Raw genomic sequence first — 18,318 nt, 5'->3', positions numbered from 1 at the left:
TATATGTATATATATATATATATATATATATATATATATATATATATATATATATATATATATATATATATATATACTACGTACATATATATAATTTTTTCACTGTTACATATAGATAGATAGACAGATAGATAGATAGATAGATAGATAGATAGATAGATAGATAGATAGATAGATAGATAGATAGATAGATAGATAGATAGATAGATAGATAGATAGATAGATAGATAGATAGATAGATAGATAGATAGATAGATAGATAGATAGATAGATAGATAGATAAATAGATAGATAGATAGATAGACTACACAAGTAGATGTAAAGCAGACCAAATTATCCAAATGAAATATTTATGATTTTTTTTTAATTTGATTTTACTTTACTTTATTCTGTTTATTTATTACTTATTTTTTTATTTAATTTGATTTTGTTTTATTTCAAGTTGTTGTTATATTTATAAATATCAACATTTCCCAAATTACATCATTTGCGACTTCACAATTGCATTCTACTACATTGCCATGTGGATTTGAATTCATTTGATGTTTCCCGTCGTCGTGTAAAACTACTAATGTCAAACAACAGACTGAGTTGAGATCTTCTGTTCATCAGTGTGCCATATTGACCTTGCCTGCAGGCACAATAATACCGAAAGGTCAAGTACAAGTGCCATATGAAAAAATCACAGCAAGTCACAAGGAGTTCTTGATAGACGTGATATTCCCAAGATGCTTCTTTTGAAAAGATCGACAGAATAGACTTTAATAAAGAGCGTGCAGCCGCCGAACAGGCGTGACAGTGGGGGGTGGGGGGGAGAGGAAACTGGTTTGGCTTCCCGATGCGTGCTCCACCAGCGCCACAGGTGCTTATTTTGGAAAGGAACACTTATTGTGCGAAATGTGGAAACCCTAGTCATGTTGCTGCATAAACAAAAAAAATCTCAACTAGAATGAGCTCCAGGCTTAAACATTTAATAATCACATAGCACTGCTTTTGTTGAATATATTAAACGCTTTATACACAGTCCTAACCATGCTCTTCCAATTCCAGTTTAAAAAAATATCTTTAGCATAACTGAAAAAATCTTAGTAAATTAAATAATGCTTTTGAATGCTTCTTGTTTTACTAATCTGTTTTTTGCCAGCCATTTATTTTCATTGTCACAACGGTGCAGCAACACCAAATAAATAGTACTCATAGACTTTTTCCCTCTGCAAAAAAAGTCACAGTAGTTGTCACTCTTCTTTATTTGTGTCCGCTGTGAACAAGTCACACCAAAAAGAGCCATTATGAATTAATTATGATGCACAAATTCAATCTAATGATGTCATTACTCGTACATATGTTTTTTAAACACAATACCATAGAGTGCTATTTTACTTACTAAAAACAAGTTTTTTGGCAGGGCTATAAAAGAATACTTTTATGTAAATTGGATAAGTTGACAGAGGAAAAACAAGTGTTGTACAGTAAAAAATAACAAATTGCGTTCAATAGTACAATAGAGAATGCGGAAGGATTTGCCAACAAAATTTGATGGAACAGCCGAACACAATCTATTGCCAAGTATAATGCTCAATTGGCTGCTACAGGCCATAAAAGACAATATTTTTTTTCCCGTCGACATATATGAGCTATTTTCATGTTAGATTTTCTTCCCTTTAGGCCGTGAGCATCCAGGCTTTCCATTTTCCAGCCAAGATGAATAACAATTTGTGTATGGTTGTGCAAAAAAAAAAAATCTCATTTCCACACAGATGTTTCGGTCGGCGATAATAGATCAACTCCAAACGAGAACAAATTTCACTTTGCAATAAAATCGAACATACACACATAATGGATAATAGCCCCTATAACAGGCCTTTACACGGATGATGCATCACAAACTCCCCGGCGTCTGTTTGGAATGGAGCAAGTTCAAATTGCTATGAGTTTAATGATGAAAATTGAGTGGGTTTAAATCCACCAGTGGAGTGGAGACACTAAAGCTATGTCACGAAAAAAAAAAAAAAACAGTTTTTAAGCATTGATGACTTTCGGCCTTCCGTTTGACAACAATATTATAGAAAGCACTGTTTGAGGAAAATATATTTTACTTGACCAAAATCATAATAGCGCATTTTAATCATTTACTTCTGTTTGGGTGGTTTTTGAAATAGATCGCTCGTTTGCTACGTGGCGTCATTTCGAGCTACTATCATAAAATATTAGAAGTCGCTGCTGTGTTTTGATGCATTTTCATTTCATCGAGGTCATTTTAGTCTCAGGGCATAAAATTAATTATTACTAGACTGCTGTAGTTGAGATAAGAAAGTAGTAGTTTTGAAGGCTTGTTAGCTCCACATAAGTACCCAACATAGAAAGTGGATGATCGAACGATAAATTGGTGTCCGAGTGGAGTTACCATTATTATTAATCCATTCAGTCAAATCAAGTTTTTTTGTTTTGTCTTGCCAGGTCATCTGAATTTTTCAGATAGACCTGATATATTTGGAATGATAATCTTGTGGTGTCTTTCATTTTTCTTCTGGTGTTGGATGGTCTTTTTTCAAATGAGCAGGTTTTGAGTCCTTGGAGTTTTTCTCTTTAGCCTATGGGTTGCTAATAATATTATTGGCTTGGTCTTGTGGTGTTTTGATGATGTCTAGTTTTTGTTCCAGTTGGTGGTGTGAGAAAAAAAATTCTAATTGTTGCTTAAGTAGATCAAGTGTGTGTTTTTGTTTTTTCCCAAAAATGGCAATTTCAAGGAAAGAAAAGAAACTGTGTACCTTATTGTCCACCTAATGACTCTGATATCTTCAAGTCACACGTAAGGAAAACTTCTAAATTCTATGCTGCCCTGTTTTCAAGGTCAGGTTGATGTGACGATTATTGAATCGCTTGCCTTGATGAATCAATCTTTTCTTCCTGCAGTTATGTACACTACATGGTGAGAAAGACTAAGGATCTATTTTTCACTCCTCTCCTACTGAGTGCTTACTTCAGTGGTCTTATCTAAGCCGCAGCATTTTCCAATATCTTCTAAAGACATAACGCACACAGTGTTCACAATGATGCGGCTCCTCGCTGGGGTGAAATCAAAAATGGAATTGACCATGCTGTGCATCTGATGCAAATAGTTATGGATGGATGGATGGATGGATGGATGGATGGATGGATGGATGGATGGATGGATGGATGGATGGATGGATGGATGGATGGATGGAACTACATTCCATAAAACCAGAAGCACCTCAAGCCTTTCCTAAACAATGCATCTCATTAATTGTGTTGGTTAGGTCCACTCAACTGAGGGTGAAAAATATTGAGCTGCTTTAATTAATATTGATCTGGATTAATCTAACGGAACAAGAGCCTGCATGTGGGAAAGTTGAGGTGACGAGTTTTCTGAAATACAAAAAGTGACTCACGTAATGGCCGCCGTCTTACTTCGCGTTAAAGTACAGTGAGCAGACGTGTGTGTAATTATTTAATGGACTGAAGGAATGACCTTTTAAGTTCGTAATGACAAAAATCACCTGCGGTCATTTAAGTGTTTGACACATCTGGCCAGGCTCTGTTGCTTGCAGTGACGACATTTTATTTCAACAAAAAGTACATACCTAGCGGGTATTTCTACTTTGTTTGAGTTTATTAAACTGGACAAATTTGTCACTTGAATTAATCACTGAGTGATCTTGTTATTCTTAAACATTGTCGTGTAACTAAAAAGGACATCAAGTACCGGTCTGATGTTATGAGCGCTTTGGAACAGGTTTTTATCAACTAGCATTGAATGATTTCAAGAAAAATTGAATTGTAGTTTTTCTTATTTTTGTGATTTTTTTTTTTTCCTTTGACTTCATGCTTGGTTTGTGCCAAGAGTTGAACTCTCAAGATTAATCAGTGGAAACAAGATTCACTTGATTATGTAAAAATTTTTAGGTAAAAATATATTTAATTTTTGAATAAGGTTGGAATATTAAAAAAAAATCTCCAATGTACACATTGTGTATTTAATAGTGAAGGACTCGCTGGTTGGGTTCAATTGACAGATGTCTTATTGACTGCCGTCTCGCCACACCTTGGCCTTTACGATACGAGCACCAATTTCAAGCAATCTTCTTTCTCTCTGGTTGAGGCTGACATGTTCTTCCAAGAGAAGACATTGTAGCAATCATCTCCCGCTGTGTGGCACAAAATTACATCCTGCCACAGAAAGCACAACGTTAGCGTAAAGAATGCTGCCTGTGGTTCAATGACAAAGATGTGAGCATCTTCTCTAGGAATGCGTGACCTAATTATCGGTGTAGCGCCTTGGAATGACAATTTAGTATGTCGGGGTGTTCACAAGGAACAAAAAGGTGCAATCAGTGTTTCTAAGATGACACCCTTTTTCAAATTTAGCAGATCAAACTGTGGCCACTTTCAGTGATGCACTTGTTGGGCAGTTTGTCAAAGAAGGGATACGACGTTTTGAGTCTTTAGGAGTCATTATGAGGACACTGTTCCAGTTACTCATGCTTTCCTGAGTTATTTAAAACACAGGTGTCAAACTCAAGGCCCGGGGGCCAGATACGGCCCGCCGCATCATTTTATGTGGCCCGCAAAGACAAATTGTGCATCAAATTCATTACTAAAATTGCTAATTGTCGTCACTTTTAAAAATAATATATTTTTCAAATATTTGAACAGTTTTTAATCGTCTGATTTGAGTTTTTGTTTTGTAGCTTACACTATATTTAATCAGTGTTCATACATCATGGCCCTGCGAATGAAACTGACGACAATGCAGCCCGTGACAAAAATAAGTTTGACACCCCTGATTTTTAAAAGAACTTCAGATCTTCAAAATATCCAACTATTTTGTGAATTTGGTTCACTCCAAGCAAATGACTCAAATTGACAGACAAACCAAACAATGTTTTCGAAACAACATTAGAGGTGTTGTATGTATACTCAACCCTATTTATGACTCAGCACTTCATTTATGACTCAACACTTTATTTACAACTCAACGCTTTATTTATTATTCAACACTTTATTATGACTCATGCGCAATAATCTCTTTTGTATTATTTTCTGGACTACTGGAAGCAGAATTTCTTGAAGAAGAAATCCCAAAGGATAAATAAAGTTGAGTCGAGGTCTATAAAACAGAAAAACGACTTTGGAAAAAACAAGAAATGCAGGATAACAAACAGTATGATTACGTTTAAGAAAAAAAATCAAAATCAAATCAAGGTGATACTAAAAGACCAAGAAGCCTCTAGAAACCAGAAGTTAACTCTCTCATTAACATGCGTGACTAACATCTGAATATATGGATGCATCCAATCCTTAGTTGAACCCCGAGAAAATAGGTTCAAGTGTGTCAACAGATGGATGCATCTTTTTGATCGGGTGCAGGTGCTTCGCTTGCTAAACTTGTGCCTCTTTAACTTGTATCTGGGACACGGTGGCTCCGGCGCGTTATCTTATCGTAAGGGTACCTACCATTCAGCACGTTGCACAAGTCACCTTGCTGCTATAAAAGATTCAAACACTCCTCTGGAGATGTCTGTCTTAACATAGAAACATGTGCGGAGAGGCCGACCGTGGAGCTCCTTTGGTGTAAGATAAGGTTAAAAAAAAGAGAGGGGAAAACTTTTCTATAATGTGAAAGGTCCTTTCACTTTTTATATTTGTACAAGAAGCCAATTGGATTGACGGGTTTAAACAAAACAAGTCCAGGTACATTTTATTCCGCGTTGGTAGGAGAGCAATCTGTTACTCTCATCGTATCGTCATGTTTGAGATGACTAAGTGCAGCTTTCATTGTAGGCCGCTTTTATCTTCTCTGGCTCATCCAGTTAAAAAAAAAAAAAGATGTGCAGTAGATTGAGTGACTTCTACCTTGTTTTTTTTAAATAATAGTTTGGAAGGAAGATCTTCAATAAAGCTTTTAGTTGTTTTTTTCAGCCAATTAACTATATAATAGATCTCGGCTGAAAAATTTTTCATTTTGTCATCGCTACACGAGAAAAACCTCTTGGATGTCTCGAGTTTATCGATTCCGCTTGTGTCCCTTTTAATTTCAAGAATTACAGCAAACTAATTAACACTGTGCTTAATATTGGCATAGGTTGAATATCATCCCATTTGTTTTGCGCCTCTCGCACGGGGGCCGATAACACCTCGCCAAAGTCACTTCTCACATTCCGGTCAATCTGCCGATCGATTCCATAGACAGTGATACATGCTTCTGCGGCTAATGGGAATAATTAAGAAAAAGCAAAAAGTGTTAGAAGGCTGATTTATGTTCAAAGGAGGGGGCGGGCCTCCGTAACTCCCAATTACTCAACAGCCGAGAGGTGCAGAGTACAGTTAGATGCGGAGATTGACTTCCACTTAGCTGGATGAAATGCTACAATAACCTCGCTGTCCCCCCTGGGTGCCGGCACAAGGTGAAAGTCATAGTTTGTGCTTTAATAAAGTCGCCACGGCTCGGGCTCAGCAGAAGAGTACATGACTTTGTTATTGGAGAAGTACTTTCGGTGTGTATAATGATAGTATGTGGGAATACAAACAATAAGGCCGCTATTTATGTGCCTAGCAGTGGTATTTTTGTGGAAAGGGGCGTTTGCGCAGTTGTGGGAGGAATGGTGTTATTTTTTTCCCTCCAACATTCTTTTTCTCAACCCTTTGTTGAGGTTGTGAAAAGAAGGTGCACTGTTAATCATTTGATTCTGGGACAAGTGAGATCATGGAAGGTATGCTGAGGTCTCAAACGTGCGTGTGCGTGGAATACAAAACAGAATTGCACAAAGCGCCTTCTTTTATGACTAATACATTTCAACAAGTCTTCATTAGAACAACATTGTCAGTCTACTTTATGCAATCATTCCCTTAGTGCACTTAAAGTGATTACTCATACAAAACGCAATTTTATAGCTCTGTGTGATGTACTTCAAACCACACAATACTTTCATTTTAGTCATCATTTTTAAGCCCTCTCATTGGTCCAATCACTGCCATTAAGACCCATAAGAGGTTTGGATGAAAGGTCCTCTTAGAATAATTGGTCACATTCACACGATATGCTTTATATAAGTTGCAATCATTTTTTATTTTTTTTTAATGCGAGTAAAGGCACAATCATATGTACTACATAGTGGCACCTTTGTATGAATTTACAAGTACAAAAAATATTTGCATATGTCTTTCATGAATAACAAGTGTGTTTTCTGCACAGCACCAGTTTGTTTTCAGTTTTTTTTTTTTCCAGGTCGGTTAGCATGTGGGGTGCACCAGTAGAATTCTATTCATCACTATGGGGGGGTTTGTTATGTATATATCAACCTGCAAGCGGCATTTTTTTTTCTGCACAGCTGCATTTTGACACTCCATGCTGCTTTACGTACATACGAGTTCAATCACTTGCACGACATGTGGCACCGGAATGCCTCTCGGAGTGAGAGTATAACCGACTTGACAAGGATCTTTGATGGATTTCCTAGCTCATTGACTGTCGAGGGAACAGTTTGGTAAAGCCTAACACTTGCATGTGTGTGTGTGTGTGTGTGTGTGTTTTATTATTATTATTTTTTTTTTTTTTTAAATAACACCTATTAGAATTTTTTTTCTGTGCTTTGCTTTTTCATATAAATTTAACAGTTGGGATTTTTTTTTTTACCTCATAGACTTATGCAAATACAATATTTATAAATTAAGGTAAAATAGCTTGTCAATCACTATAAGTGAGCACAGTTTTTGCATGATTACATAATTTAAATGATCGTCTTCATTTAGACAAGGACAAATCTTATTTTGTCTCTAAAACAAACTTGTACTGGATGCAGTCATGCCTATTCAACAGTTGATGTAGGTTTTATCTATATGAATAATCCATAAGATCCAGTTTACTGTTCTCCCCATAGTGGTCAATGTATTATTCATCTATTGTGATTGCATATGCGTCTGTGATCCCTTCCCTGCCTGGAGTACAAAACATTAAGATTCATGTTCCACCTATGTTACATTATGTATACAGCAGTATGGGAGTTAATATCCCCATTTGGTGTCGTTGAGCTTTCCCATTTCACACAAAAAAAAAATTGAAATTTTCCACCCATCCTTCCATTTCTTGTTCAGGGTTATGGGTTTGCTTTATGGGTTCACTGGAGCTCATCTCAGCTGATTTATAATTTTTCAAAATATAAATAATGAAATCCATCAGACTTAAAGCTTGGATTCCTAACCAGGCCAAAGAAAAAAAAAAACGGAGTCTTTTTGGATGCTTAATAGGATTTCAAGTATTTGTAGAAAGTTGCGGTCAAAACTTCCACAGGGCCAAAGGAAATTAACTGCTCCTGCGAGCTGGATTATTTATGAATGTAAATATTGCTTCTCTGCTTGTCAGTCATTTAGGAATGCACTTCAATAAGAGGGGCTAATTAGTATTTATCATGTTTATGGTTTTTTTTTTTACTCCATCCTCCACACTCATAAAGTGTTTCTGGCCTTGCCTTTACTGGCACTTAAAATGTGCACGGATAAAAATTCTGAGCCATTGCTTCTTTTTTAATTAATGATGTGGTCTGATTTAATATTTAAATGAGACAGCTTTGAAGTGTGGGAGAGTCGTTATGCTTATCTTATTCTGTTGCTCAAGCCACATGGGGGCAATCTGCTGTTTACACAAAAGTTTTATTGAAAAACCCGGATTAAGTTAATACAGGATGACAACCTGATAAGAAAATTTATTAACTCTTGATTCCTCGTGGATGTGAACACTAACGTATATTTTGTAACGAGTAACAGGAGATGTTAGGTGAATCAAGAATGATCCAAATAATAGTCGTCACTTCAAGAGGAATAGTTTTAAAAAACGGATAATAATTAAAAGGATAATAATTTAAACGGATGAATTTGAAATAACTCGTTCCTGACACATCAAAGTTCACATTAAGTTTGGTTGTGTTCCCGAGTGTTCCTGTCTGCTTTCTAATAGGCAACCCTGTTTAATTATGAAATAACACAAACATCAGACGGATGCAGAGTTTTGCTTCACGAATATTAATACTTGCCCAACATAATTCCGTGTGTTGCTTTTGAACTGCTTAGTACGTAAACAAACTGAAAACAGAAGAGTGTTTTAGTAAAGGGAAGCTTGTACGCACGTGTAATTTGCCTTGTTTATTTCACCCATATGTCAACACAAGATAGTTTAGCAAAACACTTTGTTGTTATGTGGGCTTGAAATGCTTTTAAATGTTCCTCTAAAACAGCATTTGCCAACATTTATTGAGCACAGAGTTTAAAAAAGGAAAATGTCAGGGCACATCAGAGTGAAAATATCACAAAAGCTGTACTGAAATAATGATGTCTCAATTTACTCACAAATTTAATAAACTGAATACAAAGCAGTTGCTGTTATGTAAATAAAAACACGCAGAATAATTGTACCTTTTGCCATCTCGTCAAAGTGGTAAGTGTTATTTTAAAAGCTATATTTTGAATGGTAATTAGATGATGCGACATTGTGAGATGTGACTAGAACTAGCTAAGTTGCTAATTACCGCCTGAGCGCTAACCCTAACCTCGGCCGCACAACTTTGTCCAGGCTGAACAATCTTAAACATGTCCAACTTATTTTATTGGAGAAAAAGAAAAACAAATAACTATAAGAAACAATTTTCCGACAAAGAAATATCCCGCTAAACACTACCAGCGGATTAAGCTAACCCCGCGTTATTTTCATTCTATTCCTTCTGCAATCATTCATTCATCAAGACTGAAACCCCGAGTTTGACCTTTGTCCAAAAATTGTTTACTCCGGTTGATTGAGCTTTTGCAAACCCCACCGCCAACACCAAAAAAAAAAATTAGTCAGGCACATATTTGTGCAGCTAATGCATCTCTAAAAGGGCAAATTATAGACAGAAAAAATCAAACTCCAGCTGACACAACCCGCTGGCTCAAAGTCCATTGTGATGCCACTTTCCTTTCTTTCCAAAAAATGATTTAGCCAGGTGGTGGGGAAGGTTAGCTTGTTTGCATCTTGCAGGGATCAATTTACGTCAGGTCCCAAAATAAAAAAAAAAAATGGCAGAATCCCCCGTTGCCTTGAGCTTGGAGAAATAAACAGTCAATATTTGCTCCCGGGGACCTGCATAAGGAAGCCACATAAATCACCCAGCATGCACCTGTCTAAAGAATCCGACACAGAGTCCTGTGTCATCGCGTTTAAGATCACGCTGAGGCCGAGGCTCTCCTTCATCTCCGAATCAATGTGCCAGGGGGCGCTTAGAGTGATGCGCGTTGGGACGTAAGAAGAAAATTTCATTTTCATCATCTCCCATCGCGCCGCCGACGTTTTGTTACTGTTGTGAGGAAACTTCTCGCCTCACGCTGATACAATCAGTGCATAGGTCTTCCTCTCATTGGCCTCTTTAAACTTTATACTCACTTGGCCATTTAGAGGCATCGGATAAAACTAATGTTGTGTGATACGACCACGTTGCAATTACTCCATTAGCGTCTCCCGTGAAGATAAGCGGTTCCGAAGATGGATGAATGAATGAATTTCACGTAACTGTCGTCCATGTCAACTCAGAGATACTCAAATAATTGCTTGCATGTTATTTGCGTTCGGAGGATGGACATGGATTTTTGCTCGGGCAGTTTGTGATGGCCTTTTTAAGATGAATAGGAGCTGTCCACAAATGCAGCACAAGTCTTGGATCACATCCTGTGAGTGGACAAGAACCAAACTGTCGTCATTAGGAGGCTGGAGGACCCTTGAGTCTAGTTCTGCAAGAGCGATCGCTGAGATTAAATTCGACCTAATTGGTCAAATTAAATAAGTCTTTTTTTAAAAGAACGTATTGGCAAAATAATAAAAGGTTTAGAAAGTGCAATTCCACAAAGGATATTTTGACCTTTGTGTTGAGGTGGTTTGGCAAATATTGAATGTGTTCGTGTGGTTAATAAGCAGGAGACATTTTTACGATCAAAATAAATACATTTGCAGTCATTATAATACTGACAGAAATGATTATGCGCTTGGAAAACACTCTTTAATTTGATATTCAGGTCGGTGTTTACTTTTAAATTATTTTTGACCATGTTCCAGTGATTTTTGCAGATAGCAAAAATTAGCTGACTACTTATTGTAATCACAAAGAGCATTTTTGGGGTTGCCATCTTTTCATTTATTTTTGCACCTGGTTTATTTTCAGTTTAGTTCCTTTCGCTTCCGTACCTCTCATTCTAGCAAATATATTGTATTTATTACTTCCCACTTTTTTTGCATTCACTTTCTCGTACTTGTTGATTTCGGACGTGGAGACAAGCCGTAATTTTCTTAGCTGCAAGAAACCGTTGTAACTCTCTTACAAATTGTTGATTTGTATGTACACTTGGAACTTAAAAATGACATGCAATTAAATCAATTATTAGTGCATTAAATACACGATTAAAGATTTGTCTTAGAACAATGCAGAAAAAGTATGTAAAAGTAATGTTTTTGATTCCAAAGTTCTGTTCCTGCATGTAATTATTTTATTTGTGGGAAATTGATAAGCGTGGAAGATGAGAATGCTGTCAGGAGGAAAATGAAGATTCATAGTGGAAAGTGAATTTTTTTTTCATGTCTCTGGTCAGTCAGTCACACACATACACACACTCCTCTAATGTCACAAACACTTTCCTCATAATCTCCTCCAGGATTTCTTTTGCAGGTTTTATGACTCTCCGTGGTCTAATTATCAGTGACAGATGACTTTGGCCATTTAAACAAATGACAGGGCATAAAGAACCTTTGCTCCTTCACCTCGGGAAGCGCTGCAGTTTAATGCACAAGCCTCTAATAGTTTGTGAGTTAACAGTTAATAGGAGAAAATCATTGCTAGCTTTAAAGTGATAAATAGGCGTAAGGATAAAGATGAGATGAGGGAGTCTTAATGTTTTGTGGCACTATTTTAGTTTGTGAAATTCACAGAAAAGACGGTTTATTATATTTAGTTTTCATGCTGTTGAAACTGTCAAATTCCATTTTTAGTTTAATCAAATTTTTGAAAATGCCATTGGCTGTAATCCAGAATTTAGCGATAGGGGAAATAAAATTAAATATCCCACAGCAATCAATTCAAATGTAATTTTTTTTTTAAATTCCCGACTGCCAGCCAACTCAGTGAGCTGATGGATGAGGAAATAAAATTAAAATATTCTGCAGCATTAAATAAATTTATACACAATAGCAAATAACAATGCAGATAATGATGGCCCGAAGAATAAAATGTATAAAACATCCTATAGCAATAATTTTTTTCTTATATATATATACCATTGACTGGTGACAAATCCCATTCTGAAGAACGCATCAGAAACGCATGACGGCTTCAGTGCCACCTGAAATGTTGTCAGATGTTGGTCAGGCATGCGCGAAATGGTGGCTTGACATTCCAAATTGAAGATGCTACCACAAGAAGATCCAGTTAATGGAACTTTTACCTTTTTGTGGTTTCTTTACAATTTTCAACTAACAATAGAAAAAAAAAAAATTTGGAGACACCTTGTCTACATAGGTAATGTAATACATATAATAGCCATAATACAATAAAAAATAAATAATTAATAAAACAAAATATCCTATTGCAAAAGATTTACATCAAATTATTTTTAAAAATCAAATAACTCACAATGAATATTTTTTTTTTTATGTACCATGCTCAGGTGCCTGATAATTGAAGACTATTCTCGCAACACCCAAATATTTGAGGAGAAGCTTTAACATTTAATACTCAAGTTTAAGGCAATATTTAGCTTTCCTCTTTCAAATATGATGATTTCTTGCTACATTTTTACTCCTTTCTTGATTTTTAGTATGACTCCCTAGACAAGAGGCGTGTTTGAAAACCTGCTTTTACATCAGCTCTTCAAAAGAACCAAACAAGCAGAATAATAGACATCTTTGACGAGTTGAAATCTTTTTTGAAGTACACAACAGAGCAAAAGCAAGACGGGCTAGCGAGTGATCGAAGCTTATTTCACAAAGCTCCACTCTTCGCTTTCTCTTCCTCTGTGCTGCTTTGCGATACCAATTCTAATTTATTCACGCTACGCCGCTTTTGAAGCATGGTAGAATTAGGAAGACTGGAAGCTGCGAGTCACATTTATCAGCTGATGGAGTTAACAACATGCCGGGTGGGATAAGAGTGGCTTGCTTCAGCTGTAGAAGTGGGAATATGAAGTTAATCTAAACGCGGCAGGAGGGGTGGTGAGGGAGTTCATCTCATTGTATGATAGTGTGAGAGGGGAGACCCAATATTTGATTTTTCTGCTTAGATCTAAATGAAAGCCTGGACTGAACCTCGTCGCCTCTGATGGTCCCCGTTGGGCTTTACTGTCTTTCCCTTGATAACATATGCAAAATCTCCTTACATGCTTGTGAATCGAAAGATGCTCATGGCATTCGCGAAAACTGTCACGATATTTTTCTATTGCGTTCCAGATTGCAAGTTATGACCAGATTAGGGCGTTGGGTCTATTAATAAATTAAACATGTTTCCTATACTGTGTGGGGGGGACTTAAGAAAGCCCAGTGCAGAGTAGAAACTCAGTTAAATTTACATAAAAGGAAAGTAAGCAATGTTTATTTTTCATGTAAGCACAGTAAATAAAAAAAATGAAATCGCTATAGTCAATATACCGTATAAATTGCCCTGGGAGAGGTAATAGATTTGATTTCTCGTAACATAAATGGCTTTATGACCTCAAGATTGACATAAGTGGAGTAGTTATGTTAGCGTAGCGCATCAAGGCTTAGCAGTTATGTTAGCGTAGCGCATCAAGGCCTAACAGACGTTACATCGTGTGCCATACGGCGTGTCAACGTCAACGCTAAGTGGCATGAGGAAGGTTGTTCTTTCCGGGCTTGTTCATTTATTTCGCTTGTTCTACTGACACACTGTGCTGGGCTGCACAGCTGTCAACGAAATGAAAAGTACAATCACCCCAGAACTACCGTATTTTCCGCAGTATAAATCGCACTGGATTATAAAGCGCATAGAATAAATAACTCAACGTTGCTCAAACGTTAATGCTATCACAATATGGTAACACTCGAAATGATGAAAACAATAACAATATATCAATAACTCAACGTTGCTCAAACGTTAATATCACACAACACACAAAATAAATACGTAAAGCTTACTTTAATAAATTAGTCTTCATCCACAAATCCATATTGGTCCATAAATAAGGCGCACCGGATTACAAGGCGCACTGTCAGCTTTTGAGAAAATTTGAGGTTTTTAGAGTTGCCTTATAGTGCGGGAAATACGGTAATTCAGGTCCAGTTCAGAACCACACATTTTCTTTCCCCCAGATGATCAACTGTTTTTTAGCGTTAACTAGTCAATCATTTATTCCTTTTAGTATTTTAATATACTTAAATACACACGCGGGGAGCACAAAAGCACGACTCCAATTAGCAGTGCAGAATTTGTCACATGCTGTATAATTACACCAAAGACATAAACAAATCTGGACTTTTAGGGTAAGTAGATGTCTGAAAGGAAGCATGCGAGCAAGCTTTTAGACACAAATTGCATAGAAGCCAAATGACAAATTGAAATGTGTGGGAAGGCAAGTGAGAGCTAAGTAATCAGTGTTTGAGTATATGCTGCACTTGTACAACTATTACACTGAGCCTAAACGCAAATAAAGATATCCCGTAAATAATTTACGCTTTATTCCAAGTGATTATGTTTTCCTTTATTGATTGTTTAATTTGTAAAACTTGAAGAAAAATTAAACAAATATATAAAAAAAGAAATTTAATTGAAAATAGTCGGGTGTCCAATTTAATTTTGTACGGGTAATTTATCAAGGTAATTGCCCCTACCTAGTGGCACCACCTGTTATTTTTTCCATAGAGGGAATAAATGAGACATCTTTGAAGGATACGTTTATCCAGGCCTGTTAGGATGGTCTCGGTGGAATAACCAGCTGTGGGTCCATAATGAAGAGATGGATCCAGGACATTTGCTCTGGGTTACAGACTTACTCGTCGTCCACAAGGTATTGCAGCCTTCCTGCCATACGTCAAACAGATGAGAGTGAAGAGATGCTATCCAAAAGAGAAGTATTTAAAGTGAAATGGATTCCAAAATGCAGACGCAGGTAAAAAGAGGTTTATAAAACAAATTTATTTGCAAAAGGTAACTTCAGGAAGGCAAATTGATGCTGTTGAAAAGCACACAAAGCAGAAAGCTAGCTGAATTTCCCTCAATGGGTTTGGGCTGGTGTGAGAAATGGAATGATGGCAAAATACTGATGCACAGAACAAAACATAAAAATGTACTGCAAAGTAAAAAAAAAAATGGAAACAGCTGTAAAATGTTGAATTATTTGGTTGGCAACTCAATGTGAAAGCCCGAAGCCTATAAATGTGAGAGTTGTTTTTGCCGGTGAGGCTTTCTTTCTGTTGTGGAAGGGAAGTCACATTATCATCAACCCTAAAAGCTCATCTCTGGTTTTCATCACATCAACCTCTGTGTCTTGATAAAATCTCATCTATTGTGCATCTGCCATGGGCTATTCACAAATTATTTAATGCTGTTTTTTTTCATAGTTAGTAAGAATGCAAATAAATAATCAAATTGCAAAACTCTGCTTCAACTCCGACATATATGTTAATGAAATTTCCAATGATGACACAAAGGAGACGGCGAGATCAGAAATTAAGCAAACGCATTATTGTTTTTCTATTTAGACTCAACTCAATTCACCATTATCTTGTCAAACAGCGTGCAATTCAATTCATGCTATCAGCATAACATTAACTCACAGTTGGAAGGAAATTGAAATTGGTTACTTGGGGCGTCATCTTTCCTCTTCCCCCATGTCTTCTGTATTTGTTGAATGTTTGAAGGTGTGTACAAGAACACAAATGAAGTTGAAAAGTCTGTTGTGGGTTGTTTATATAATTAATTTGATAACTTGGAAAAGTCTTCATTTGCCCTTCGCAGGAGTTGCTATTCTTGCCACATATTGGAAATTGCTCTTTTATTCTAATTAGAGTATAAATATTCATTGTTTATTGCCCAGGAACAGACTGAAACAATTTGACGTTATAATATAACCAAATTAAGGGATTTTTTTTTCTATTATATAACATGATTTGCATTGAGATGTGTGTTATTAATATAAATGATATTTTTAATACCGAAGGTGAAAATGCAACCGCACGACTGCTCCCAGTGAACTCGATTGCAATCTTTGCAATGACTCAAGCTTACATTATTTCATTGTCCAAAATGCATGACTCATTATTCATTATTCAGTGTTCTATTGGATTTTATCTACATTGTGACATTTTCAGTGTAACTATATTTCACAATGTTGTAATTACATTCTGCAGCTGCAGAAGTGGCAGATAGCTGTTTAAAAATGTGTGAATGAAAATGAAATTGAAAGGGTATGCTTGTTAGATTGGTGCATCTCAGCACTGAGACTGGTGTAACTATGCAAGGGTGCTTTTAATTTTTCAGACATGTTAATTTAAAAAAAGGAAGTTTGCGCCGTTGTGGGTGTGAACATTGCAGACTTGTTTCTCTGGCAATTATGACACATTGACAGTCTCATATGGAGCTTAAAAGGAAGCTGTGCTGCATACACTTTAAAAAATATATATTCATAATATCCACACCTCTGTGAGTGCTTTTCCTTCTGTAGCATCTGTGAAAGTCGTCTAGCTCCAATTTTCTTGTCCCTTCTGTCCTTTTACTCACTCGATCGAGCTTGATTGATGCAGCGCAAAACAATTCCTCCTTAATCCTATGCATTTTTAAAGAACGAGTGGAACGTACGCTTGGAACTCATTTCCAGTGGCTTCAACCGCATTGAAATGGAGCTGAGAGTGCTGACGGTGACGATTTGCGTCAAATCACAACTCACAATTGTGGTTCATTATAAAGTCCAGGACAAAAGAAAATCGTTTGGATTTTTCAAATCCTTTCCATGCGCCCTTTAAATATGCCTTCCCGCTCTTGTTCCACTTGTCGGGAAGTCTATTTTTAAATTTACAAATAATAGGGTTTCATGCAAATACATTACATGTGAAGTTTGCATATGCCATTGTCACCAGTTGATGCATTTTTTATAGCACAGTAGCCCAAGGAGAAGAGTGTTTGCGGGCTATGCTGAATATTTTAGCACCCCTGCATATTGTTCTTGCACCAAATTTGTTGTTCATCTTAAAGCGCCTGTAGCGGCTTCATCTTTCAAATTGCTCTCCCCGTCGTGACGACCGGCTTCGCTCGAATCATTTACATATGGCAATCGCTGCATTATTAAAGTCGAGCCAGACGTGGAGCCACTATAACATGCGTTTCCCTTTGCAACTCATACTAATGTTGGAAGACGTGGTGGAGGTTACTCACAGCTTACTCACTTCCCAGAAAAAGCACTCCAATCTTCATAGAATTTTAGATAATTATATATTTTAATAATATAATTTCAGATAATTATATATATATATATATATTTTATATTTTAATTTATATTATATTTCATATAATATATTATATATATAATATAATGTATAATATAAATATAAATAAATATAAATATAATATAATAATAATAATAATATAATATTAGTATATTTTAATAATATAATATAATTTTAGATAATTATATAAATACATATATATATGTATATACATAAAATATATTTTAATGTTTCTCTACAGTTTGTCACTATTTCAGGTCATTACTAGAGTAACACAGTAACTTTTCCGTCTATTTTGCGACTTAATTAGCATGTGTGGCGCCTATTTTCCAATTATTCTGAATTATGTGAACATTCTAAACCGTTAAAATGCCCATTATGAGGACAAACGGGGATTCTTAGGCACCTGATTATCAAAGAAAAATGCACCACTCTACTGACACAATGCAACGGCTTGAAATGGTTTATTCAAGTAAAAAAAAAATAAAAAATACGTGTTCACTCACAAGGCAAGAAAAGCAATTATTGAGGCTTTCCCTAGATGCGTCTGTCTTCATTTGGCTGACAGGTATGTCAGGCGAGTTCAGGAAAGTGTATCAGGACAAATCATCTAATGAGAGCAGGGAGTAGATGTTATAGCTTGAATATGAGACACACAGCAAAGGCAGGTGTGTTAGAAAATGTCACACTAATGGAAAGACTGACAGCTGAAATTATACTACCAATGTTTTGTACAGTTTGCATGAAGACAACTTACAGTTTTGCTTTCCCGAAAGAAAATTAGTGGGATACATTGCGGAATTGAGTCGTTGTACTGTCAGCGTAGCAAGTGCTAG

This window comes from Syngnathus floridae, chromosome 10, assembly GCF_059516105.1.
Source record: "Syngnathus floridae isolate MCC-2025c chromosome 10, RoL_Sflo_1.0, whole genome shotgun sequence".
Taxonomy (NCBI): domain Eukaryota; kingdom Metazoa; phylum Chordata; class Actinopteri; order Syngnathiformes; family Syngnathidae; genus Syngnathus; species Syngnathus floridae.
This window is presented reverse-complemented; position numbering follows the sequence as displayed.